Source organism: Tamandua tetradactyla, chromosome 4, assembly GCF_023851605.1.
Source record: "Tamandua tetradactyla isolate mTamTet1 chromosome 4, mTamTet1.pri, whole genome shotgun sequence".
Classification (NCBI taxonomy): Eukaryota; Metazoa; Chordata; class Mammalia; order Pilosa; family Myrmecophagidae; genus Tamandua; species Tamandua tetradactyla.
In genome coordinates this window covers 94,462,184-94,490,065 of record NC_135330.1, presented here as the reverse complement: position 1 = coordinate 94,490,065, position 27,882 = coordinate 94,462,184, and the positions used below count along the sequence as shown (strand labels likewise).

The 27,882-nt window shown below is 37.4% G+C and overlaps 1 protein-coding gene and 1 long non-coding RNA gene across 3 annotated transcripts in view; one reads left to right on the top strand and one right to left on the bottom strand.

The window, feature by feature from the left end:
- The window catches only part of LOC143681186 (uncharacterized), a 236,560-nt gene extending 231,297 nt beyond the window's left edge, over positions 1 to 5,263 (top strand). The window contains exon 11 of the transcript XR_013174448.1: positions 4,902 to 5,263. The gene's annotated coding sequence lies outside the window, so the exon portion shown is untranslated. The remainder of the gene's footprint in view (positions 1 to 4,901) is intronic.
- The window catches only part of LOC143681189 (uncharacterized), a 218,187-nt gene that overhangs the window by 16,429 nt on the left and 173,876 nt on the right, over positions 1 to 27,882 (bottom strand). The window lies entirely within an intron of this gene.

Below are 27,882 nucleotides of genomic sequence, written 5' to 3'. Positions count from 1 at the left end.
GACAGGAGTCTTATGGGGCAGCTAAAGGTGGTATAAATAGGCTGTTTAAAAGGAGAAAAAAAATGAAACCAATTTAGGTGACATGAGACAAAAAGTTATTCTTCAATTTGTTTTCTGAACAAAAGCTTTAGTTCCTCTAATGTCTGATACTCAAAAGATTTGTCCTGTGTACTGGAAGGTCAAGGAACTCTATACAGGTGGGCTTGATTTTTGAAAGATGAATCCAGCTGGATATTCCACTGATCTTGATGACTGTAGGGGTGGCATGAATCTCTCAGTAAGATCCTTTCCATTTAGGCTCAAGTTGGGAGTCCAATCTGCTTTCATGGCAGGTCTTAATTAGGAAGGAGTTTCCAGTCTTTATTTGAGGTAGAGGTAGATCAGGACCCAGAGCTGGGATTTATTGCGCTCCTAGGTTCTGAATAAGTTTTTGTGTGGTTTCTAATGGGGTAAAATATTTTGCTAGTTGCTTGGTGTATTAGTTAGGGTTCTCTAGAGAAACAGAATCAACAGAGAACACTTGCAAATATAAAATTTATAAAAGTGTCTCACGTGAATGCAGGAAGGCAGAGTCCAAAATCCTCAGGGTAGGCTGTGAAGCTGACTATTCCAATGGAGGGCATGGACAAACTCCACAGGAGAGGTTCACCAGCCAAGACAGAAAGAACTTGTAGCTTCTGAATTCTCCTTAAAAGGCTTCCAATGATCAGATTAAGCATTATTCATTGCAGAAGACACTCCCCTTTAGCTGGTTATAAATGGAATCAGCTGTGGATGTAGCTGACGTGATCATGATTTAATTCTATGAAATGTCCTCATTGCAACAGATTGACCAACCACACAAACAGGGACCACCACTCGGCCAAGTTGACACATGAACCTGATCATGACACTTGGATTCTGCATCTAATACTGGGTCCTGGGTGAATAATGGCCTCCCATAGATCATTTCAAGTGGCTCAATTGGAGAGATTTTCTTGGTGCCTAATATATCCTGAGGAGGGCCATAGAGAGATTAAAAAAGCAGGACACATTGGTTTCCCAACATAGCTGATCCAGAATTTTCTTTTTTAAAATCTGGTTTTTAATTGCATCTTGGTTCCAGGGGGAGGCATTGAGAGCATGCCTGGAATTTTTTGGCTGACAAATGTGCTCCCCTGAAATGAGGAATAACCTGAGATTAAAGAAACCTTTTGTAAGGTAATTTGAGACTTAGAAGTTGAAACTGGATACCATCATTCAGCTAAAAATTTAAGGGACTTCCAATAGGGAGTCCTCTTGTGTGGGACTGCAAATCATCTTTATGCTGATGAAGTGTGCTAAATTCTAGATGTAAGAGTGCTAAGTCCTGTACTCAAACATATAAGGTTATACCAGACAGATAAGGTTATACCCACTGTACCATTCATGGGCCAACATTGGCCATCTTCCAAGTGATATTGTACCAGGCAATATTGCAAGGGGAAATAAGTGTTTTCTTTTTTGCTCTGTGGTGAGAGAGTTATCCCAGTTTCATAGAATGCAGCCCAGTGGACTGTCAGCTGGAATACTGGAAGTGCAAATCATTTCTAAGGAAGAAAGAGTGAGAAAAGTTGTCATGGTCAGGTTCATGTGTCAACTTGGCCAACTTGTCTGGTTGGGCAAGTGCTGCCTGTCTATTGTGATGAGGACATTCCATAGAATTAAATCATGATCATGTCAGCTGCATCCACAGCTGATTCAGTTTGTAATCAGTGAAGGGGCGTGTCTTCTGCAATGAGTGATGTTAAATCTAATAACTGGAAGCCTTTTAAGGAGGATTCAGAAAAGACAGGCTCTCTTCCTGCTTTGGCTGGCAAGCCTTTCCTATCAAGTTCATCCAGACCCTCCATCAGAATCATTGGTTCCACAGTCAGCCCTGCAGATTTTGAACTCTGCATTCCCACAGTTATGTAATGCACTTGTGTTAGTTAGATTCAGTTGTCAACTTGGCCAGGTGAGCATACCTATTTCTGTTGCTGCAGACACAAACCAATGGTACGTGAATCTCATCTATTGCTAATTACATCTGCAGTCGGTTAGGAGGCGTGTCTGCTGCAATGAGTGACATCTGACTTAATTGGCTGGTGCTTAAATGAGAGAACGCAATGTAGCACAGCCTAGCAGCTTGGCATTCCTCATCTCAGCACTTGCAGCTCAGCTCAGGCCCTTGGAGATGGAGAAGGAAATCACCCCGGGGAAAGTTGTTGGAACCCAGGGGCCTGGAGAGAAGACCAGCAGAGACCATCCTGTGCCTTCCATGTAAGAAAGAACCTCAGTAGAAAGCTAGCTGCCTTTCCTCTGAAGAACCAACAAAATAAATCCCCTTTTATTAAATGCCAATCCATCTCTGGTGTGTTGCATTCTGGCAGCTAGCAAACTAGAACAGCACTTTTATAAATTTTATATTTGTGAGTGTTTCTTGTTGAATCTGTTTCTCTAGAGAACCCTAACTAATACACCCAGGAGTGGGACTTAAGAAGCAGAATCTTAAAAATGTTTTTTTTTTAATTTTTTATTAATTTTAAAAAATATTACAAAATGAAACACAAACATTCTTAATGTATGCTCATTCTGTTCTACATATATAATCAGTAATTCCCAATATCATCACACAGCTGCATATTCATCAGTATCTGACCAGGGGATCTGTATGAGCTCACACAGAAGTCATTTCAGAAAATGAAACAAACTGACATATTTGATAGTGTCCTCAGCTCCACTCTGAGACTGTTTTGTGTTGTCCCCTGGAAGAATCTCTTCCATTCCCAATCATTTTCTCCTACCTCTATTAAAACATGATTTCTATTTTATTCTTTGGTACTCTGCTTTCTGCCATGTGACTTCTGGTTAATCTGAACTGATGTGTCAATAAGTTTTCCCCTTTACATAAGAAGCATATTTTAGCAAAGACTTTCTGAGGATATCTTAACTCTGAGAAAAACAAAGGGATACAATTTATGTGATAGCTCCATTGCATTGGATGTGGTTTCCTAAACACTGCATTGAGACAGATTTCATACCATTTCTGGGCTCAGCAATAAAAATTATGGTGAAATGCAAATTTGCCATTTGAATTGGAGAGGTCAGTGATGGCACATGTAGAGTGTTTGCCAACCTTGCTTTAAATCAAAAGGGAGACAACTATTTCAGACAATGTAAAAGAAATAATTTTCTTCACAACAAATCACAATGTGCATGTGGCTGACAGTGGGCTGATGATACACCATGGCCACCAACAAAATATAAATGTCATTTATGCTTGTAGAAGATAGGAAAATAAATGGAGACAAACAAGCAAACTCCAGCTATTCAAAATCCCTCAAAATGGGTCAATGGTCCCTAAATATCCATCTCTAGTTGGTACTTATCTGCGACCAAGTTTTTGTGTTCATTTGCACCAAAATGATAAAAAACATAAGGAAAAAGTATGACTTTTTACTTGAAATTTAACTTTTTCACAATTTAATCTAAGATTATATGGTACTTTTTGTTATTAAAATGGCCTTCTAGAGGAAAGGATGGTAATCATAGATGGATATTTTTCCTAATACCCTCACTATATTGATTTCCTTACTAAAAAGAAAAATTGGAGACCCACAAAATGTAAAAGTCTTAGAAATTCTTATCTAGTTAGTGAAGTTTTTTATATTAACTATCAGAATTTGCCTTTTATATAATGGCATATTTTCAACTATGAGCATGTTAGGAGATAAATCTTTGTGTCATCCTCTATTTACTGGGGAAAAAGAAACAATTTACCTCTTCTTCAAAACTCAGCAGCCACCATTAGGTTCTTTATTTATTGGACTCTACAGTAAAAATAAGGACATTTTTTCACCTATATTAATTGAACCCAGGCTATCATATTCTTGAATACTTGTATAGAATTTTTCTCCTTGTACTCCTTTTCTATCTTTTAGTTTTGGTTTATGTGTGCTCCTGTAGGATGCTTGTACACTTGATCAGACTAGCTGTCCTCCTGGCAACAATTCTGATGACAGCTGAGTGAGCAAAATTCATCACTTTAATGTATGACCTTTGAAACACCTAATTTGGTTTGGAAGAAGATGTCTGTGAATATTTTTTATTCTAAGTTGTGTTCTAGACAGGTGTGTGACAATTCTGTGGACAGGTTCACTTGATACACATTCCTAGCTCAGTCTTGCTTTTTTTTTCTATAAAGGTCTGAAAGATCCCTTGGAATTAGGGTAGAAATGTGACACAGTGACAGCTTATGCAAGCAGCAGTCTGCTGAGGATATGTGGGGGCATTTTCTCATATAGGTACTAACCCATCCTTTTCCTGCTTCATTTTTTTTTATGAGAAAGTGAATGGGATGCCTGGAGGTCAGAAAATGATCTTGAAACCATATTTAAAAAGAATGAAATGCAAGTGAACATACTTTGGTGCTGAAGTGGGAAGGTTAAAAGAATTTGAGTCCTTGAAGGCATTCTTGAATCACTTTATGATTCTTGTATGACTTTTCCCAGACTACTTGTAATAGGAGACAAACAAACTTCTTTCAATTAGGTTCTTGTCTATTTGGACATGAACATATTCTGCACCATACTTCAGTATCATATACCTGATTTATCAAGAGGTAGATACCACTGAAGTTGATTTATTTTTAAAATATTCCCCAAGAAGATTTCAGAATTACAAAATACAGTCAAGGCCACTTCAAAATTGCAGATGATAGGCTTCATATGCACAGAGGAAAAATGTATATCCAAAGTATATTAATAATTTATATATCAACTCTGATTTGAAGAGTGAAAAGTGCTTTTATAAGCAAATATTCTCAAGACTATAAGTTGAGAGAGTGCCTTGTTTTACTGCAAAATGATGTAATCTCATTATTTTGTACTTGTTTTTGGCAGGCACTGGGAATTGAACCCAGATCTTCAGCATGGCAGGTGAGAACTTTGCCTGCTGAGCCACCATGATCCATCCTCTCTTGTATTGTTTTAAACTTCTGACCAATAAAGACAAATTTCTGGTTTCAAACTGAGTGTGGATATATTTTGGAAATTTCGTCTCTGATGTGTCTTTAAATGACAAGCCATATACTAGTGAAAAAAATTGTCAGTAAATATGAGAAAACTCAAAGGCACTTGTTTAGCAGCAAAGAGAATGAGGAATTTAAGCAAGTTGCATAGAGCTAAACAATAGATTTAATAACTAACAATTTGGTGCAAATTGAAATCAAATATGTTCTATCTACAGGATGTTTATCATTGATTTTTCCCCTTTCATTTTGATAATAAACATAAAAATTCTGTATGCAATAACTTCAGACGCTGAAGAGCTCATTTGTGGGATTTTTTCAAAAGCTCACATAAATTAAATTTTAAAAAGTTTGCTTCAGCTTCTCTTCATTTCACATTTTATTACCTGATCATATATTGAGAGCACAAAAAGCAGAAAACTGAGGTTCACATATAACAGACTCCATAAATGCATGAATCTTTCTACTAAAACCTTTCTATCCTATCCATGAAGCCCTCGGCTGGAGATTTTTGGCCCTAAGACTAGGCTGTTAACACTGGGTGAAAAAGACAGGTCTTGTTTAGCATAAGTAAAATTAACAAGTCTTCCTTACTCAGAAGTCAAAAATAAAAGCAAAAAAAAAGAGGATAGTTGCCTCAATTTCTTGGTTTTTTATTTTAGCAAAAATATCTTTGAACTACTATTTTAAATTCAAAATAACCAACCACATTATTTTTTTTAAATGATGAAAATATAGGACAAGAAAAAAAATCAAACATAAACCTAGCAACCTAAATAAAACATAATTACTGTTAGTATTTTGTGCATTTTCTACTAAAAAATGTTCCTTTGGGTCTTTTGTCATTTATGTATTCATTTTCATATATATAGTTTTGAATCCTGCTTTTTTATTGACTTCTCATAAAGATTTTCATATAGTTGAAAATAAAACTCATCATTTTTAATGACCACATGAGAATTCATATGAATGTAGTATAATTTTCTTACTTATCTTTGGGCATTTAAGTTGTTTCCAGTACCATATTGCAATGTTTAAAAAAATGCAATGTAAAACAAAAATGCTACTCTAAGTTAAATAGTCATATATCATGTTCTCTACTTTGGATTATTTCTTTAAGAAATATTTCCCAAGTGAAATTCATGGGTTAAATGGTCTGAACACTTTAATGGGTTTCAGCACATATTGCCACATTGCTTTACAAAATGAATGTCACAGTCATGCTGCCACCAGAAATATGTGGGAAATATTCAAGAATTTATCCTACCAGGGGTGTCTGATAATTTCTATGCAAGCAGGTGAGGGTCAGTTCAATGTTTATCTCAGTAACAGCATTTCTTTCCATTCAGTATACTTAGGAACACTCATCTCAGTTGATGCTTTAGGAAAAAAAGGTTTTAGGTAAGGCTAGAAAGGGAAACATAAACTTGTTTCAAGACAGCTTGAGTATCTACTCAATAAAAACATCTCCCTCCCTTTCTCCCTCTTGAAACCACTCCAAATTTATCTGATTCTTCTATTGCAATGAAGCTGCTGCTATATCACAAATAAGATGCAACCACAGGAAAAAGAGAAGCCCTAGGGTAATAGCAACTTTGATAGAAATACTCTGTACAAACCATTTGGTACTTGGTGGGATCATAGCAAATGGTACTGATTGTTGTTATTAGCACTTTCCAGATTAATAAGAGGATTAAACAATATTCCTAAAAAAATAAACTCAGTTTCTCGAATGTTCTTTCCATTTACTATTGCCGCATTGACAACCAAGTAAATACCATTTTCAGTAGCAATCTTAAATGACTTGTTAAGAAAGTCATTGAGATTTACAATGCTAACTAACACAGACATTTAAAAATGTTTTGGTAACTGAATGAAGTAAAATGAGCAAAGATAAACAAATCAAGTTCTAGGACAGTAAGAGCAGAACACTTAAAAATGGTAACAGAAATGGCAAGAAAACTGAGCACAAACAAATAAAAAATGGAATACAAGTTAAATAAAGAACACTATCCATAAGGACTGATAATTCTTTGTATATGAGACTTGAATCTGATATGTGAAATGGCATTCAGAATATAAAAGGAAGATAAAACCTTCCTTCTGAAAAGCCATCATTAAAATTTTCAAACTTATCACATCACTTGCTAATAAATGATGTAATAGACTCTGACAAAGGAATAAAATAATACAATCCAAACAGTTTTAACAGTAATAATAATAATAATAATAATATGATTAAGTCTGCATGCTGAAGCCAGAAATACCTGGATTCCAATTTGAAGTTCACCACTTATCAACTTTCAGCCTCTGAACAAGAAATTGATTCTCTAACATACTATTTCTTCATATGTTAAGTATTACTTACCTGAAAGTATTATTGTGATTATATGATAATGCATATGAAATATTTTAAACAATGCCAGGCACATAGTAAATACTCAATAAAAATCTGCTCTTATTAAAGTATTATAAATTTTATGTGAAAGCCCAGATGACAAAATAGAGGACTAATTTGGGTTGAGACCCAGATTAAAGTAATAGTTGATTCACATTTTGGACTGAAGTTCAGAGTAACTGAGTGACTGTCTGAACTGGTAGAACCCCCAAATTTTAATGTCTAATTTGGGGTCTGTTGATATGATTCAGCACTAATATGCCTCTGGAAGTTGTAACTGTGTGAAACCTGACTTCTAATGCCTGGAGTAATTTTATCAATGTTATTTCTGAGCCACACTTAAGATGGCAAAGCCAGATCACCAATACATAATGAGATCTTTAATGAAATCAGTCCTCCAGGATTAAGGTGCTTCCCAATTTTCTCAAGTTGTGAAAGGATGACCACACAATGTCAGAGGAAACAGTTGTATAATAAGCTAATAGTGAAAGTATGTCCAGAGAAATGGCACTGCCTTTTTTAGAAGACTTCTTAGAATTTTAGTTTTGAAGACCTAATCTTGGTGTTTGGAATACAAAGGCAGAAGCAGATTTCAGTCTGTATTAGATAGCTTTTCTATAGAACTATTTTCCCTTTGTTTTTAAAAAAGGAATAAACTAAACACATTGTTTAGAGTTCTGAATTATTAAAGATAACTTCTCAATAAGATACACATCATACTTCCTTTCCTCTGCTTGAGTCTTGGGATAAAATAAATAAACCAGGGATAAAATACTCTGTTTCAGGTGGGGGAGAGGACCAGTGTAAAACTAGCTGTACCTAGCACCACCAAAGTTCAGGGAAGGGCCCTATAAAAAAATCTAATTCCTGTTTCCTGAGATGTTTCAGTGGGTGCAATTAATTTCTGCATTAATATGATGACCTGAGGCCCAAACTTATCATTCTGTCTCTCCAAGCCATGCAAAAAATTGCCCAGAAGAATGATACAGCAGCAGTCATTCGCCTGAAATCTTAGTCCACTGCATCTACTCAGTGGGCAGTTATATTCCCTCAGGACAGGACGCCAGGACTGGAGAACCAATGGCTGGAACCTTCTTAATTTTATGCCTGTTCCCCATATACCCAATAAATAAATTTCTTTTAAAAAGTACCTGCTATTAAAGCATACTTAATGGAGTTAAACCATGACTATAGGCTGGGAAAATAGTGATAGAATGAAATATTTGAAATTACCCACATAAATCATTCTGTATTATTTGTTCATAATGAGAATTCCCAAGATGTTAGTAATTAAAAATGTATCTTACACATGAGATTCAAAGACCATCCTGGAAAAAAGAGATAAATCAGTATGTAGAAACTAAACATAAAAACATGACTGTTCTTGTTGAGCAAAAACATTGGGGGAATGGAACATTGAGAGAATAAATAAAAAGACTGCCACAATCATAGCCTTAACCTCAAATTATTGGTTCTACATGTGCCAGTATTTGATGGGGGATTTTTTTTTCTGTTGCCCTAAAATTTAAGACTAGCTTCAAAGTGTTCTCAAAGGATTTGCCAACAACTGGGGCCAGGACCTTATAAAAAGTCTGTCACAAAGTTCTTGCTAACAGTGTCACCCCCAATGTCTATAAGCTGAAGGTTGATGGTACAGTGGCGTTAGCCTGCATTCCTTCCACTGGGTATAGCAATGATGTGAAACAAAGACACATTTCAGAAAATAATATCCTGGCTACCTTGTCAAAGGTCTCCCCAAGACTGTGGCCTTCCCAATGAGATGATCACAGCTACGGGGTCTACCAACTGCAGGAATTAGGGGGAATGTGAGAGTATCAAAGATGTTAAGTAAGAGCAAGAATCTACAAACAGGAACTGATCTTTGGGGAATTCCCACAGAAACATCCTCAGGAAAATAGATAAGTCCAATGAGAAAGCCAGGTGAGATGCTCTTAGGACAAAATTTCATTTTTTTTCTAGTGTCAATCCCTCTCTATATGGCAGGAACCCCAAATATGGCTCATTTATGGGGACACTTGCATTTCTCCCAGATCTCAAATGTCTGTCTCAATGTAAGTTAGAACTCAAAGAAGATTCAGAGTGATCATGCCTCCTTCTTTAAGGCAGTTTCCTTGACTCTAAGTCAAAACTAAATGTGGGAGAGGCAAGACAAAATGGTGGTGTTGTGAGGTGTGAAATTTAGTTAGTCATATAGGGCAGCTAGCAAATAGCCAGGAACTGTCTGGAATAATTGTTTGGGGACTTACTGGAAACACATCATAGACAGTCTTGAGTGGGTTGAATGGTTGAGGTTCCATGCAGAATTTTAAGTCTCCCAAGCCATGGAGGCTGGTGCCTCTCCCCCAGTGCACAGCAGGCTGTCTTGGAGTTAGTTCCCTGAGGGGAAAAGAAGCCCTCTCTGCTAGGAGCAGTGAAGGTAGTTCAATCAAGCTCCAATTGTGGAACTAAATAACAAATTCTGACTGCAGAATACAAGCTCTGAGCACAGATAAACTGGAAGCAAGCAAAAGGAACTGGGAGGTTTCATCCCAGCAAAGAGGAGGAGGGGCAGACACACACAAAGCCTTTTGGAGGTGTACAAACTCAAAATATGGGGAAAAGTTTGGGCCCCAAGAAAATGGGCACATTGAACTATGTATCAAATTCAACTCTTGTTTGGCAAATTCATGGCCCCTGGCTCTGAAAAATATGTTATTTTCTTCTCCTTTTTTAAATTTCTTACTAGCCCATTAGATAAAACTGCAGATATTCTCAGATTTCAGCACTGCCCCAGACAAGGGCAGAATTAAGGTATATCTGAGAGACAAAGTAATTAGTTGATGGAGATAATTCCTCAAAGGACATATCTCTAAGTAGAGTTTGCTGGGAGGAGTTGGTAGCTCAGCCAAGCTTAATTTTGGTTTTAACCCCAGAAGAGAGGAGAGGGCCTGATAGAAAAAATATATATATATTATAATGAGATAAATTGAAAAAGAACAAAGACTGAAGATTTTGGAGTAGGCTTAGCTCAGAGTATGGGAAAGGGGTTGAGCCCCAAGAAGGAGCCAGGTGTGAACTCCAGTTCTTTACTGACAAACCTTGGGGCCAGTGACTGGCTCTGAAAAGGGATTTCTTTTACTTTGTTTTTTGTTTTGTTTTATTTTATTTTGTTTTACTTTTTACTTTTTTTTTAAGTATTCTAAGTAGCTCATTAGAGAAAGCCTCAGACATTTTCAATTGTCAGCAGGATAGAGGCAAGGACTGAGTTAAGATAGGTCTGAGAGACAAAGGAATGAACCAAGTGGGAGAGAAAATTCTCTAAAGGGTATGCCTTCCCCAAGAAAAGGGGTGGATGGTGCCCAGCTCAAGTGCAAGACTTCCTTCAGAGAATTCAGGTCCCAGGAGCTAGGAGTCAGAAGTAGCTTCAGTTTGCCTACTGCCTCCATCTCTGTCTCAACCACACCTCTGTCAGGGAGAGCCTGCTGAGAATTAAAGACACCACATCACTTTATGCTGATGGAGCACTGTGGGCTGAAAAGTGCCACCTACTGGGCAGGATAGGAAAAGCAAATTCTAGAGGATTCACAGGAAAATCTGACACCCTGCTGTGTCTCAACCTCAGAGATACGTGATATTGATTACACCCTGTTCCTGAGACCTGGACCTTCCTGGTCTGGGAAAGTCTGGAAGGGATCAAACATATATGGAGAGACCCTTCTCAAGGAAATGTTCCATATTGGTAGATCAAGAACTAGAAAAACAAGAGTGGAAAAATTCTAATCAAACAGAAGCTATGCTAGAGATCTAGAATATGTTGAACCTAATGCCAAGGAACAGAGAGAAAACAATGCCAATCAACGAGAAAACCCAAATTAAAAGAGTGAAAACAACTTCTAGAATAAATTAATCAAGGAAATCAGATGCCTTAGGCACCAGCAAAAATATTATGAGTCATACTAGGAAAAATGAAGATATAGGATAAAGGAATGAACTAACATTGCAAACAAAATGTAGGAGATTAAACAACTAATTGAAGATGTTGAACAGACATGCAAACTCACATCAAAAATCAAATCAATGCATTGAGTGGTGATACAGCAAATGAGATGAAGGATATGAAGAAGACATTGGGCAAAACTTAAAGAAGAACTTGAAAGTTTGAATAAATATATGGCAGAACTTATGGTAATGAGAGGCACAATAGATGAAATGACAAACACAATGGAGAGCTAAAACTGCAGACTTAAAAAAGGCAGAAGGAAGGATTAGTGAGATACTGGACATGGTACCTGAAATCCTATACATAAAAGAGCAGATAAGTAAAAGTATGGAAAAATATTTGCAGGCTCTCAAGGAACTGCATGACAATAAGAAGCACATGAATTGTGTTGCATGTATCCCAGAAGGAGAAGAGAAGGGAAAATGGGCAGAAAGAATAATGGGGGAAATAATCATGGAAAATTTCCCATCTCTTATGAAAGAAAGATCCAAATAGACCTACTACAAGATACTTACTAAACAGATTGTCAGTGTTAAGAAAAAGAGAGAAATCTAAAAGCAGCTAAAGAAAAGCAATCCATCACATACAAGGGAAATTCAATTAGACTATGCACAGATTTCTCAGCTAAAACCACAAAGGTGAGAAGGCAGTGGTATGAAATATTTAAGATACTGAAAGGGAAAAACTGCCAACCAAGAATTCTATATCTGAAAAAACTGTCCTTCAAAAATGAGGTTAAGTTTAAAATATTTTCAGACAAACAGAGAGTTTGTAAACAAGAGACCAGCTCAACTAGAAATACTAAAGGCAGCACTATAGGCAGATAGGAAAAGACAGGAGAGAGATGTTTGGAGAAGAGGGTAGAGATGAAGACTATCATTAAAGTAAAGAGAGACAGATAGGAAAAATAAGATATGACATATAAAATACAAATGACAAAATGGCAGAAGATTTTACCATCTTTACAGTAATAACATTATCTGTTAATGGAATAAACTCCCCCCTCAAAAGATAAAGACCGGAAAAATGGATTAAAAAACAGGACCCAACTACATGTTGTCTTACAAGAGACTCGCTTTAGACCCAAGAACAGAAATAAGTAGAAAGTGAAAGGTTGGAACAAGATATTTATGCAAACAGCAACCAGAAAAGAGTACAGGCCACTATACTAATATCAGACAGATTAGACTTCAAATGTAATACAAAGGAGACAAAGAAGGACAGTGGGTATTAATTAAAGGGGTGATTCATCAAGAAGACACAACAAACATAAATATTTAAGTACTGAGCCAGAGAACCCCAAATACATGAGGCACAATCTGACAATACTGAAAGGAGAAGCAGACACCTCTATAATAATAGTTGGTGACTTCAATATACCATCTCATCAATAGATAGAACATCTACACAAATAATCAATAAGGAAATAGAGATGTTGAATAGTATTATAAATGAGCTAGACTTAACAGACATATATAGAATACTACAACCCACAACAATAAGATACATTTTTCTCAAGTGTTCATGGATGATTCTCCAAGATAAATCACACATTTGGTCAAAAAACAAGTTTCAATAAATTTTTTAAAAATTGGGATTATACAAAACACTTTCTCAGATCATAATGGAATGTAATTGTAAATCAATAACAGGTGAGCACCAGAAAATTCACAAATATATGGAGGCTAAACACGCACTTAAACAATCGGGGGTTAAGGAAGAAATTACAAAAGAAATAAGTAAATATTTTGAGGCAAATGAAAATGAAAACACAACATAGAAAAACCTATGACAGGTTCTGGACTTCCAGGAAGATGGCCAAATAGAGTACCTCAAGATCAGCTCTGCCATATGAAAAAGTTAGAGAAGGGACAGGAAGGTGACTCAGGTGGCAATTCAGTAGTACAGCTGACCTGGGAGAGCCTTCTGCACCACGTAAGGCAGCCCTGGTTGTACAGGTTGAGGAACTGAGAGGTAGAAAGCTGGAGCCTGGTGCGGAGGCATTGAGCCTGCAGGAGTGTGTGGATGGGAGCTGGGGACTGCTAAGTAAGCCAGGCTATGTTCTTTGGGAATGCTACTCTCGCCAGTGCAACCCGATGACCAGTATCTCACCCCAAACTCCACCCAGCTGAACTCTGTCACCCACTCCCATTCCCATTCTCCAGATTTCCCACCCCAACAGCCCACGTACCTGCGCCATAACCCCACATCAACTGCAGCCCAACCCACCTCTCCTGCACCCCTCCTGAGCACAGCTTCCCCTTCCCTGTTCCCTATAGTCTATTGCCAGTGAATAAAGGCTGTGGGCACTATCCTCCATACCCAAGCTACACCCACCACATACCCACAGTGTCACACAGCTTCACCCTGATGATCCCTGAGCTCTGTGCATAAGTTTAGGGCACTCCTAGGCCCATACATATGCACCGACCCCCAATCACATCATTCAGCTTTGGGAACTGCACTTTATAGCAATCCTAGAACCACACATATACACAGACCTCAGCCAAACTTCCCAGCTCTCAGAAAGTGCTGACCTGCACAGATGGGTCACATCTGCCCCAAATCCATGAAGGCACAATGCTGTCCTGCTGTGACAGCTCTGTGCATGCATACAAAGACCCCATGTCTTAGACCAGTGCACACCAGGGTTACACCCCCTGGTGCACCCACACAGCTACATCCTCCCTGCCTGCTGGGCAACCACATTCACAAGCATCAGCATAATATCCCCAACCTGTGCCTATTCCTGCCATGAAAGAAATCACCACACTGAGTGCTCCACCCTGTACCCTGCTCCCTGCTGGACAAACATCCTGCAAACATAAGGCCTTAGACTACTGAAAGAAATCAACTCCCAAAGGAAATCAATCTAGATATCTACAGGCAATGAAGACAGCAGAAGATCACTAAACATATCACAACACAGACAGATATAGCCCTGCCTAATGACCAAATTAAAACACCAGAGCAGACACAGAAGTTAGAACAACTAATCAAAGATGTTCATACAATTCTACTTAATAAATAAGTGGGATGGCAATTGACATAAAGAAGATCAAGAAGACAGTGGAAGAGCATAAAGAAGAATTTGAAAGAATAAATAGAAAAGTAGCTGACATCACAGAGATTAAAGACTCTTTTAACCAAATAAAAAACATAGTAGAGGAAGACAACACCAGATCTGAAGAGATAGAAGAAAGGATAAGTCATATAGAGGAGAGAATCACTGACTTTGAAGGCTCAAAAACATCAAATGGCAGAAAAGATGGAAAAAAATTGAATTGGATCTCAGGGAAATGATAAACAAAATTAAGCATGAAAATATAAGAATCATTAGTGTCCCAGAAGAACAGAGGATTAAAGGGCTAGGAAGAGTAGTTGAAGATACAATGAGGAAAACCATGCAACCCTTATAAAGGACATAAAAATACAAGTCAAAGAAGCCCAAATAACTCCAAACATAATAAATCCAAATAGGCCTTTCTCAAGGCACATACTAATCAGTTTGTCAAATGTTGAAAAGAAGCAGAAAATCTTGGAAGCAGCAAGAGAAAAACAATCTACTACATGCAAGGGAAACCAAATAAGACTGAGTTCAGACTATTCAAATAGCAACCTGGAGGTGAGAAGGGAGTGCTGTGCTATATTCAAGATCTTGAAAGAGAAAGACTTCCAGCCAAGAATTCTGTAGCCAGCCAAACCACCCTTCAAAACTGAGGGAGATATTAAAGTTTTCACTGACAAAGAAGTCCTGAAAGAGTATGTCAACAAGAGACTGGCCCTACAAGAATACTAAAAGGAGTTCTTCCAGATGAACAAAAAGACAGGAGAGGGAGGTCTGGAAGAGGGCACAAAACTGAAGAGTACCACTAATGATAATTTAAAGAATACAAAGAGAAAGAGGGAAAATAATATATAGGTCTGATAAATAAAACAAAAAAGATAAAATGGTGGATTCAAGAAACTTTTCAGTAATAGCTTTGAATATTAATGGAATAAACTTACCAATTAAAAGGCACAGATTGGCAGAATGGATTAAGAAACATAATCCAACTATTCTGCTTATAAAAGACTCATCTTGAAGAAGTGGACTTCCGGAGAAGATGGCGGCTTAGTAAGACGCGCGGATCTTAGTTTCTTCTCCAGGACAGCTACTAGGGGAGTAGAAACGATACAGAACAGCTCCCAAAGCCACAACAGAGAAAAAAAAAAGGCAGCGTACCCCATCCTGGAATGGCTGGCTGGCTGAGAGAAGCTGCTCAGGTGAGATCACCTAGGCACGCGGGCTTCACCGGGCGGGGCGGCAAGCGGCCGGAGTCACTCCCTTCCCCCTTCCCGGGCTGGCTGGGAGAATTGGAGAGGCGGTCCCCTGAAACCGCGGCGGCTGGCGCCCACACCACGCGCGGCCCCCCGGACCAACTGAGAGAATTGGATCGGAAATCCTCAGGCCGCGAGAATGGTGACGGGTGGGGGAGGCCCCTTCCAAACCCGTGACTCCCCGGGAACGTACACTCTCCCAGGCGGGCCGCTGCCGCTGGCGCCCTCCCGCCACGATTGTCACCCCGGGCCGACTAGGAAATTCGGACGGGCGCTTTCCCGGGCTGCGGCGGCCAGTAACCCTCCCCACGTTCGGACCCCGGGCCAGCTCACACTCCTCCAAGCCGCTTTGGCTAGCGAACATCCCGGACGGCGAGATTTTCCAAAGTTAAAGGTCCCACAGCACCTTTTACTGGTGGGACCCACAGACAAACGTGTGCCACGAGTGCCACCTACTGGGCAGGATAAGAAAAACAGAACCCAGAGATTTCACAGAAAAATCTTCCAAACTTTTGGATCCAATATCCAGGGAAATCTGTCTAAATGTGCAGACGCCAACAGAAGATAACGGATCACGCTCAAATAATTGAAAACATGGCCCAGTCAAAGGAACAAACCAATAGTTCAAATGAGATACAGGAGCTGAGACAACTAATGCTGAATATACGAACAGAAATGGAAAACCTCTTCAAAAACGAAATCGATAAATTGAGGGAGGACATGAACAAGACATGGGCTGAACATAAAGAAGAAATAGAAAAACTGAAAAAACAAATCACAGAATTTATGGAAGTGAAGGACAAAGTAGAAAAGACAGAAAAAACAATGGATACCTACAATGATAGATTCAAAGAGACAGAAGATAGAATTAGTGATTTGGAGGATGGAACATCTGAATTCCAAAAACAAACAGAAACTATCGGGAAAAGAATGGAAAAATTTGAACAGGGTATCAGGGAACTCAAGGACAATATGAAGTGCACAAATATACGTGTTGTGGGTGTCCCAGAAGGAGAAGAGAAGGGAAAAGGAGGAAAAAAACAAATGGAAGAAATTATCACTGAAAATTTCCCAACTCTTATGAAAGACCTAAAATTACAGATCCAAGAAGTGCAGCACACCCCAAAGAGATTAGACCCAAATAGGCGTTCTCCAAGACATTTACTAGTTAGAATGTCAGAGGTCAAAGAGAAAGAGAGGATCTTGAAAGCAGCAAGAGAAAAACAAGCCATCACATAAAAGGGAAACCCAATAAGACTATGTGTAGATTTCTCAGCAGAAACCATGGAGGCTAGAAGACAGTGGGATGATATATTTAAATTACTAAAAGAGAAAAACTGCCAACCAAGACTCCTATATCCAGCAAAATTGTCCTTCAAAAATGAGGGAGAAATTAAAACATTCTCAGACAAAAAGTCACTGAGAGAATTTGTGACCAAGAGACCAGCTCTGCAAGAAATACTAAAGGGAGCACTACAGTCAGATACAAAAAGACAGAAGAGAGAGACATGGAGAAGAGTGTAGAAAGAAGGAAAGTCAGATATGATATATATAATACAAAAGGCAAAATGGTAGAGGAAAATATTATCCAAACAGTAATAACTCTAAATGTTAATGGACTGAATTCCCCAATCAAAAGACATAGATTGGCAGAATGGATTAAAAAACAGGATCCTTCTATATGCTGTCTACAGGAAACACATCTTAGACCCAAAGATAAATATAGGTTGAAAGTGAAAGGTTGGGAAAAGATATTTCATGCAAATAACAACCAGAAAAGAGCAGGAGTGGCTATACTAATATCCACCAAACTAGACTTCAAATGTAAAACAGTTAAAAGAGACAAAGAAGGACACTATCTACTAATAAAAGGAACAATTAAACAAGAAGACATAACAATCATAAATATTTACGCACTGAACCAGAATGCCCCAAAATACGTGAGGAATACACTGCAAACACTGAAAAGGGAAATAGACACATATACCATAATAGTTGGAGACTTCAATTCACCACTCTCATCAATGGACAGAACATCTAGACAGAGGATCAATAAAGAAATAGAGAATCTGAATATTACTATAAATGAGCTAGACTTAACAGACATTTATAGGACATTACATCCCACAACAGCAGGATACACCTTTTTCTCAAGTGCTCATGGATCATTCTCAAAGATAGACCATATACTGGGTCACAAAACAAGTCTCAACAAATTTAAAAAGATTGAAATCATACACAACACTTTCTTGGATCATAAAGGAATGAAGTTGGAAATCAATAATAGGCAGAGTGCCAGAAAATTCACAAATACATGGAGGCTCAACAACACTCTCTTAAACAACAAGTGGGTCAAAGAAGAAATTGCAAGAGAAATTAGTAAATACCTAGAGGCGAATGAAAATGAAAACACAACATATCAAAACTTATGGGACACAGCAAAGGCAGTGCTAAGAGGGAAATTTATTGCCCTAAATGCCTGTATCAGAAAAGAAGAAAAGGCAAAAATGCAGGAATTAACTTTCCACTTCAAAGAACTGGAGAAAGAACAGCAAACTAATCCCAAAGCAAGCAAAAGGAAAGAAATAACAAAGATTAGAGCAGAAATAAATGAAATTGAAAACAATAGAGAAAATCAATAAGACCAGAAGTTGATTCTATGAGAAAATCAATAAGATTGATGGGCCCTTAGCAAGATTGACAAAAAGAAGAAGAGAGAGGATGCAAATAAATAAGATCAGAAATGGAAGAGCAGACATAACTACTGACCTCACAGAAATAAAGGAGGTAATAACAGGATACTATGAACAACTTTACGCTAATAAATACAACAATTTAGAGGAAATAGATGGGTTCCTGGAAAGACATGAACAACCAGCTTAGACTCTAGAAGAAATAGATGACCTCAACAAACCAATCACAAGTAAAGAGATTCAATTAGTCATTCAAAAGCTCCCTAAAAAGAAAAGTCCAGGACCAGATGGCTTAACATGTGAATTCTATCAAACATTCCAGAAAGAATTAGTACCAACTCTCCTCAAACTCTTCAAAAAAATCGAAGTGGAGGGAAAACTACCTAATTCATTCTATGAAGCCAACATCACCCTCATACCAAAACCAGGCAAAGATATTACAAAAAAAGAAAACTACAGACCAATCTCTCTAATGAATATAGATGCAAAAATCCTCAATAAAATTCTAGCATATCGTATCCAACAACACATTAAAAGAATTATACATCATGACCAAGTAGGATTCATCCCAGGTATGCAAGGATGGTTCAACATAAGAAAATCAATTAATGTAATACACCATATCAACAAATCAAAGCAGAAAAATCACATGATCATCTCAATTGATGCAGAGAAGGCATTTGACAAGATTCAACATCCTTTCCTGTTGAAAACACTTCAAAACATAGGAATACAAGGGAACTTCCTTAAAATGATAGAGGGAATATATGAAAAACCCACAGCTAATATCATCCTCAATGGGGAAAAATTGAAAACTTTCCCCCTAAGATCAGGAACAAGACAAGGATGTCCACTATCACCACTATTATTCAACATTGTGTTGGAGGTTCTAGCCAGAGCAATTAGACAAGAAAAAGAAATACAAGGCATCAAAATTGGAAAGGAAGAAGTAAAACTATCACTGTTTGCAGACGATATGATACTATATGTAGAAAACCCGGAAAAATCCACAACAAAACTACTAGAGCTAATAAATGAGTACAGCAAAGTAGCAGGTTACAAGATCAACATTCAAAAATCTGTAGCATTTCTATACACTAGTAATGAACAAGCTGAGGGGGAAATCAAGAAACGAATCCCATTTACAATTGCAACTAAAAGAATGAAATACCTATGAATAAATTTAACTGAAGAGATAAAAAACCTATCTAAAGAAAACTACAAAAAACTGTTAAATCACAGAAGACCTAAATAGATGAAAGGGCATACCGTGTTCATGGATAGGAAGACTAAATATAGTTAAGATGTCAATCCTACCTAAATTGATCTACAGATTCAATGCAATACCAATCAAAATCCCAACATCTTATTTTTCAGAAATAGAAAAACCAATAAGCAAATTTATCTGGAAGGGCAGGGTGCCCCGAATTGCTAAAAACATCTTGAGGAAAAAAAACAAAGCTGGAGGTCTCGCGCTGCCTGACTTTAAGGCATATTATGAAGCCACAGTGGTCAAAACAGCATGGTATTGGCATAAAGATAGATATATTGACCAATGGAATCGAATAGAGTGCTCAGATATAGACCCTCTCATCTATGGACATTTGATCTTTGATAAGGCAGTCAAGCCAACTCACCTGGGACAGAAGAGTCTCTTCAATAAATGGTGCCTAAAGAACTGGATATCCATATGCAAAAGAATGAAAGAAGACCCATCTCTCACACCCTATACAAAAGTTAACTCAAAATGGATCAAAGATCTAAACATTAGGTCTAAGACCATAAAACAGTTAGAGGAAAATGTTGGGAGATATCTTATGGATCTTACAACTGGAGGCGGTTTTATGGACCGTAAACCTAAAGCAAGAGCACTGAAGAAGGAAATAAATAAATGGGAGCTCCTCAAAATTAAACACTTTTGTGCATCAAAGAACTTCATCAAGAAAGTAGAAAGACAGCCTACACAATGGGAGACAATATTTGGAAATGATATATCAGATAAAGGTCTAGTATCCAGAATTTATAAAGAGATTGTTCATCTCAACAACAAAAAGACAGCCAACCCAATTACAAAATGGGAAAAAGACTTGAACAGACACCTCTCAGAAGAGGAAATACGGATGGCCAAGAGGCACATGAAGAGATGCTCAATGTCCCTGGCCATTAGAGAAATGCAAATCAAAACCACAATGAGATATCATCTCACACCCACCAGAATGGCCATTATCAACAAAACAGAAAATGACAAGTGCTGGAGAGAATGCGGTGAAAGAGGCACACTTATCCACTGTTGGTGGGAATGTCAAATGGTGCAACCACTGTGGAAGGCAGATTGGTGGTTCCTCAAAAAGCTGAATATAGAATTGCCATACGACCCAGCAATACCATTGCTGGGTATCTACTCAAAGGACTTAAGGGCAAAGACACAAACGGACATTTGCACACCAATGTTTATAGCAGCATTATTTACAATTGCAAAGAGATGGAAACAGCTGAAATCTCCATCAACAGAAGAGTGGCTAAACAAATTGTGGTATATACATACAATGGAATATTATGCAGCTTTAAGACAGGATAAACTTATGAAGCATGCAATAACATGGATGGACCTAGAGAACATTATGCTGAGTGAGTCTAGCCAAAAACTAAAACACAAATACTGTATGGTCCCACTGATGTGAACAGACATTCGAGAATAAACTTGGAATATGTCATTGGTAACAGAGTCCAGCAGGAGGTAGAAACAGGGTAAGATAATGGGCAATTGGAGTTGAAGGGATACAGACGGTGTAACAGGACTAGATACAAAAACTCAAAAATGGACAGCACAATAATACCTAATTGTAAAGTAATCATGTTAAAACACTGAATGAAGCTGCATCTGAGCTATAGGTTTTTGTTTTGTTTTGTTTTGTTTTGATTTTACTATTATTACTTTTACTTTTTTCTCTATATTAACATTCTATATCTTTTTCGGTTATGTTGCTAGTTCTTCTAAACCGATGCAAATGTACTAAGAAATGATGATCATGCATCTATGTGACGATGTTAAGAATTACTGATTGCATATGTAGAATGGTATGATTTCTAAATGTTGGGTTAATTTCTGTTTTTCCGTTAATTAAAAAAAAAAAGAGAGAAGGGGTAATTGGAGCTGAAGGGATACAGACTGTACAACGGGACTGGATATAAAAACTCAGAAATGGACAGCAGAATACTACCTAATTGTAATGAAATTATGTTAAAACACTGAATGAAGCTGCATGTGAGGTATAGGGTTTTTTTTTTTTCTTTCTATTATTGTCTTAATTCTTATTCTGTTGTCTTTTTATTTCTTTTTCTAAATCGATGCAAATGTACTAAGAAATGATGAATATGCAACTATGTGATGTTATTAAGAATTACTGATTGTACATGTAGAATGGAATGATTTCTAATTGTTTTGTTAATTCTTTTTTAATTAATAAAAAGAAAAAAAAGACTCATCTTAGGCACGCAGATACAAATAGATTGAAAGTGAAAGGATGCAAAAATTTCCACCAAGTTGTAACCAAAAGAAAGCAAGAATAGCTATACTAATATTGGACAAAATAGGTTTTAAATCTAAAGACATTATAAGAGACAAAGAAGGACACTACATACAAATTAACGGGTCAGTGCATCAAGAAGACAAAACAATCATAAATGTTTATGCTCCCTATCAAGGAGCTCCAAAGTACATGAGACAGACATTGGTAAAACTGAAGGGAGCAATAGATATTTCAACAATAATAGTAGGAGACTTCAATACACCACTCTCCTCTGTAGATAGAACAACCAGACAGAAGATCAGCAAGGAAACAGAGAAGTTTAATAACCTGATAAATGAATTAGACCTAATAGACATATATAAGTCATTGTACCCCAAAATACAAGGATATATATTTTTTTGTAGTGCTCATAGAACATTCTCCAAGATAGATCATATGCTAGGGCACAAAATAGGCCTGTACAAATTTAAAAATATTGAAATTATTCAATGCACTTTCTATGATCACAATGGGATAAAGCTGGATCTCAATAACCACCAAAGAATAAGAACATTCACAAATAATATGGAGAATAAATGACACACTCTTGAACAACCAGTGGGCCAAAGAAGAAATTGCTAGAGAAATCAACAGCTATCTGGAGATGAATTAAAATGAGAATACAACTTATTAGAACTTATGGGGTGTGGCAAAGGCCAAGCTGAGATGGAAATTTATTGCCTTAAATGCCTATATTAAAAAGCAAGAAAGAACAAAAATCAAGGACTTAACAGCAAACCTGGAGGAACTCGAGAAAGGACAGCAAACTAACCCCAAAGCAAATAGGAGAAGATAAATAACACAGATTATAGCAGAGACAAATGAAAACAAATGATGGTTCTTTGAGAAAATCAAGAAAATTGATAGGCCACTAGCAAAACTGACAAAGAAAAAGAGAGGACGCAAATGAACAAAATCAGAAATGAGAAGGGGTGTCTTACCAGAGACTCTGAAAAAATAAAAGAAATCATAAGAGGATACTATGAACAACTATATGCCAACAAAGTAGACAACTTAAATGAAATGGGCAAATTCCTGGAGACACACAAACAAGCTATACTGACTCAGGAAGAAATAGAAAATCTCAACAAACCAATCACAAGTAAAGAGATTCAATCAGTCATCAAAAATCTTCCTACAAGGAAAAGCCCAGGGCCAGAGGGCTTCACAGGAGAACTTTATCAAACATTCCAAAATGAACTAACACCAATCTTGCTCAAACTTTTCAAAAAAATTGAGGAAAAAGGAACTCTACCTAACTCATTTTATGAAACTAGTATCATTTTACTGTCCAAACCAGGTAAAGATCCTATAAGAAAGGAAAATTTCAGACAATCTCCCTAATGAAGATAGATGCAAAAATTCTCAGTAAAATATCAGCAAATCAAATCCAACAGCATGTTAAAAGATTTATACACCATGACCACATGGGGTTTATATCAGGAATGCAAGGATGGCTCAACACAAGAAAACTAATTAATGTAATACAGCACGTTAACAAATCAAAAGGGAAAATCACATAATCAATTTGATTGGTGCTGAAAAAGCATTCAATGAAATTCAGCATACTTTTCTGATAAAAACACTCCAAAACATAAGAATCAAAGGTAACTTCCTCAATATGATAAAGGGAATCTATAAAACAGTGATAGCTAGCACTGTAGTCAGTGGAGAGATTGAAAGCTTTCCCCCTAAAATCAGGAACAACACAAGGATGCTCTCTGTCACCACTATTATTTAATACTGTACCAGAAGTGCTGGCTAGAGCAATCATGAAGGACAAAAAAATAAAAGGCATCCAGTTGGGAAGGAAAAAATAAAACTCTCATTATTTACAGATGATATGATACTATACTTGGAAGATCCTGAGAAATCTACAGCAAAGTTACCTGAACAAATTCAGCAAGGTGGTGGGATATAAAATTAATGTGCAAAATTCAGTAATACTTCTATATGCAATCAATGACCTAGCTGAGGAGTCAGTTAAGGAAAAAATTCCATTCAAAATAGCAACTTAAAGAATCAGTACTTAGGAATGAACTTAACTAGGAACATAAAGGACTTGTACACAGACAACTACATAACATTGCTAAAAGAAATCAAAGGAGATCTAAATAGGTGGAAAGATATTCCCTACTCATGGTTAGGAAGGCTAAATATAGTTAAGATGTCAATTCTCCCCAAATTGATCTACAGATTCAACACAGTACCAATCAAAATTTCAGTAACCTACTTTGAAAATTTGGAAACACTAATTACCAAATTCATCTGGAAGGGAAAGAGACCCTGAATAGCTAAAAGCAACCTTAAAAAGAAGAACAAAGTGAGGATTAATACTCCCTTACTTGAAAACCTATTATAAAGATAACTGTGGTCAAAACAGCATGGTACTGGTACAGAGCATTGACCAATGGAATTGAATGGAGAGTGCAGTAATAGATCACCAAATCTATGGTCAACTGATTTTTGACAAGGCCCCCAAAACCTCTGAACTGGGACAAAACAGTCTTTTCAATAATTGGGCATGGAAGAATTGCATATTAATAGCTAAGAGAATGAAAGAGGACCCACATCTTATACCCTACACAAAAATTAACTCAAAGAGGATCAAACACCTAAATATAAGAACTAGCACCAGAAAGCTTCTAGAAGAAAATGTAGGGAAACATCTTAAAGACCTTATAATAGGAGTTAGCTTCCTAAACTTTATACCCAAAATACAAGCAACAAAAGAAAAAATAGATAAGTGGGAACTCCTCAAAATCAAATGCTTCTGCACCTCAAACGACTTTGTCAAAAAGGTGAAGAGGCAGTCAATTCAATGGAAGAAAATATTTGGAAATCACATATTGGCTAAAATTTTGATTTCCTATATATAAAAACAAATCATACAACTCAACAATAAAAGAACAAACAACCCAATTATAAAATGGTCTAAAGATATGAATAGGCATTTTTTCTGAAGAAATACAGATGGCTCAAAAGCACATGAAGAGACGCTCATTTTCATTGGGTATAAGGGAAATGCAGTTCAAGACTACAATGAGATACCACCTCACATCAGTAAGAATGGTTTTCATTAAGCAAACAGGAAATTATAAATGTTGGATAGATGTGGAGAAACTGGGACCACATGCAATGCTGGTGGGAATGTATAATGGTGCAGCCACTATGGAAGACTGGTGGTTCCTTAGGAAACTAAATATCAAGTTGCTCTATGACCCAGCAATATCACTCCTTGGTATAAACTAAGAAGAGCTGAAAGCAATGACACAAACAGATATTTGCAAACCAATGTTCATAGCAGCATTATTCACAATCACCAAAAGATGGAAACAAACCAAATGCCCATCAACAGATGAGTGGATCAACAAAAGGTGGTACATAGATATGATGGACTATTGTGCAAGAGTAAGACAAAATGGCATCCTGAAGCACATGACAAGATAGATGAGCCTTGAGGAAATAATGCTGAATGAAATTAGCCAGGGACAAAAGGATAGATTCTGTATGATTCTACATACAGTATGATAATTAGAGGTTTATAACACAGAATATAGGGGACTTAAAGATACATAGAAGCTAGAGATGAGTGAACTGTTAGCAATAAGGTTGAACTCCAATGTAATGGGATAGGAGCAAAAGTGGTTTTCTAGTGGGTCTATAAGTAATATTACCATATTGAACATGAACAAGATTGAAAGGGGCTGTATAGACCTAAAAGTCCTACAGATTAATGCTAGAAATATAGATTAGTTCTCAAAGAATTACCTCAAAGATATGATTCTTGTACAAAGAGTGTTTATGTCCAGGGTACAGGGGGAAAATGGCTATTACATGCTATGAGCTTTGCTCAAAAGGAAACCTATAGCACCACGACAGCAACAGCAGAGGTAAATGATGGGGGGAGGGGCAAGTGCTAAGAGGAGGTTTAGATTTCCTATTTGGTGAGGGTGTGTTTATTGGTTTGCTTTCTCTTGGGTAGAGAAATTATCAATGAAATTATGTAAAATTGAGAATGTTGATGGACTGTGGACTTTGGCCCCTATACATGATACCTAATGAATGCAGGTGGCTGAAGGATGCACTGATGGGAGAATTAGATTGATGAATGATGGTGAATTAGGTTGTGCCGCTACAACAAGAAAGAGTCATTAGTCATGCAACAATGTGAATGCACACGTGGGACATTTGGTGAGACAAAATAGGAGAGAAACAAAAGAACAACAATGGTATGGCCACCTTTAGAAAATGCTTATAAGAAAACTGGGCCTAGATTGTAAGCTTCTAGAGCAGATACATTAAGTCTGGAGTGGTTTTTATTATTTCTGGATTTTGAGAGACTGTTTTATATATATAACCAGATATTTAAGACAAAAATGAAGTGGAACAGATTGGGGTTAAAGTAATTCAGAATATAGGGATAAGGAAGACAGTGTCCATATTTTAGAACCACACATACTCTTTGAGACCATTGGGAGAAAGGTTTATTTGGTCTGGAACTAAAATTTTCTGTAGTGCATAATCTAATTCAACTTATCTGTATAGCTCATTTGAACAACTTGAAACGCAGGGAGCAGAGTATAAGAAAGAGGTCCTTTAATCTTGTATAGATTATTGTGATGCCTGGATATATCCTAGGATATATTAAACAGATAATCAAAAAGTATTGGCAAAGTTCCCTGATGGAGAGGAGAAAGAATAAGGACCTATTAAACCTTACCATCAGGAAATCCCCTGAAACTGTGTCACACTTTAGGGACACCACCCAAATCAACAGGCCATGCCCTACATTATGAGGCTTAGTCTTATGAAGCTTATGTAGGTAGCAGAGAAACTCAGACTACCTATAGGTATCCCTAAGAGTTACTTCTGGAGGACCTCTTTTTTTTGTTCAGATGTGGCCTCAGTCTCTTTAAGCCCAAATCTGCAAGTGAAATTATTGCCCTTCCCCCTACATGGGACATGGCATCCAGGGGTGAAAATCTTCCTGATGATGTGGGAGATGACTCCCAGGGATGAATCCAGAACTGGCACCATGGTATCAACAATTCCATCCTGACCAAAAAGGGGTTAAAGAAGAGTAATTGATAAAGGATCAGTGGCAGAGAGTGTTCAAATAGAGTCAAGAGGCTAGTCTGCAGCTGCTCTTATGCAAGCTTCTGGTAGATCTTCTTCCTATCATAACTGGCCAACCCCCAACCAGGACCATTCCACCTAATCTGAAAGAACACTTAGGGCAAATACATAAGATTCCACATGGGTTCCAGGCACTAGAGTGACTTTCCAGCAACATACAGCCTCCAGATGCGTCCCTGGTCCAGATAAGTACTAAAACTAGCCCAGCCTCTTCAGAACATCAGATAGTTCCATCTCCCTACCCCACATTAGTGACAGACCCTTCTAATAAGAAAAATTTAGAATTGCCATAGCCCAAATACCTCTAAAGAGAGGGATGGAAAGATCAAAGGTGATAGTAGTGTTATACAGAAAAATAGGATTTAACAAATGAATATGAATGCCTACTCATTAAATATCTCTTTTAGTCTCCAGTATTTTAGAGAAAATAGAAGTAAAAACCTAAAATTGTGGAATTGTAACCCATGTCAAACTCTGAAATATGTTCTACGACTAATTGTGGTGCTGTGCTTTTGTGGCATAATTTTATTCTTGGCCTGGTAGCTTAGTCTCTTTCTCTCCCTCCCTCGCCATTTTGGCACGTCCGGTTCTTCTAGACCTCTGAATTACAGGCCTCACTGGCGACTAGTGATGATGCAGCCTTGTCTCTCTAACCCTATTGGTCTTCTCCTTAGTCCTCCACCTACCCAACATCCTCTGCTACGGGTACACTCAGGAACAGCATCTCTATGGTG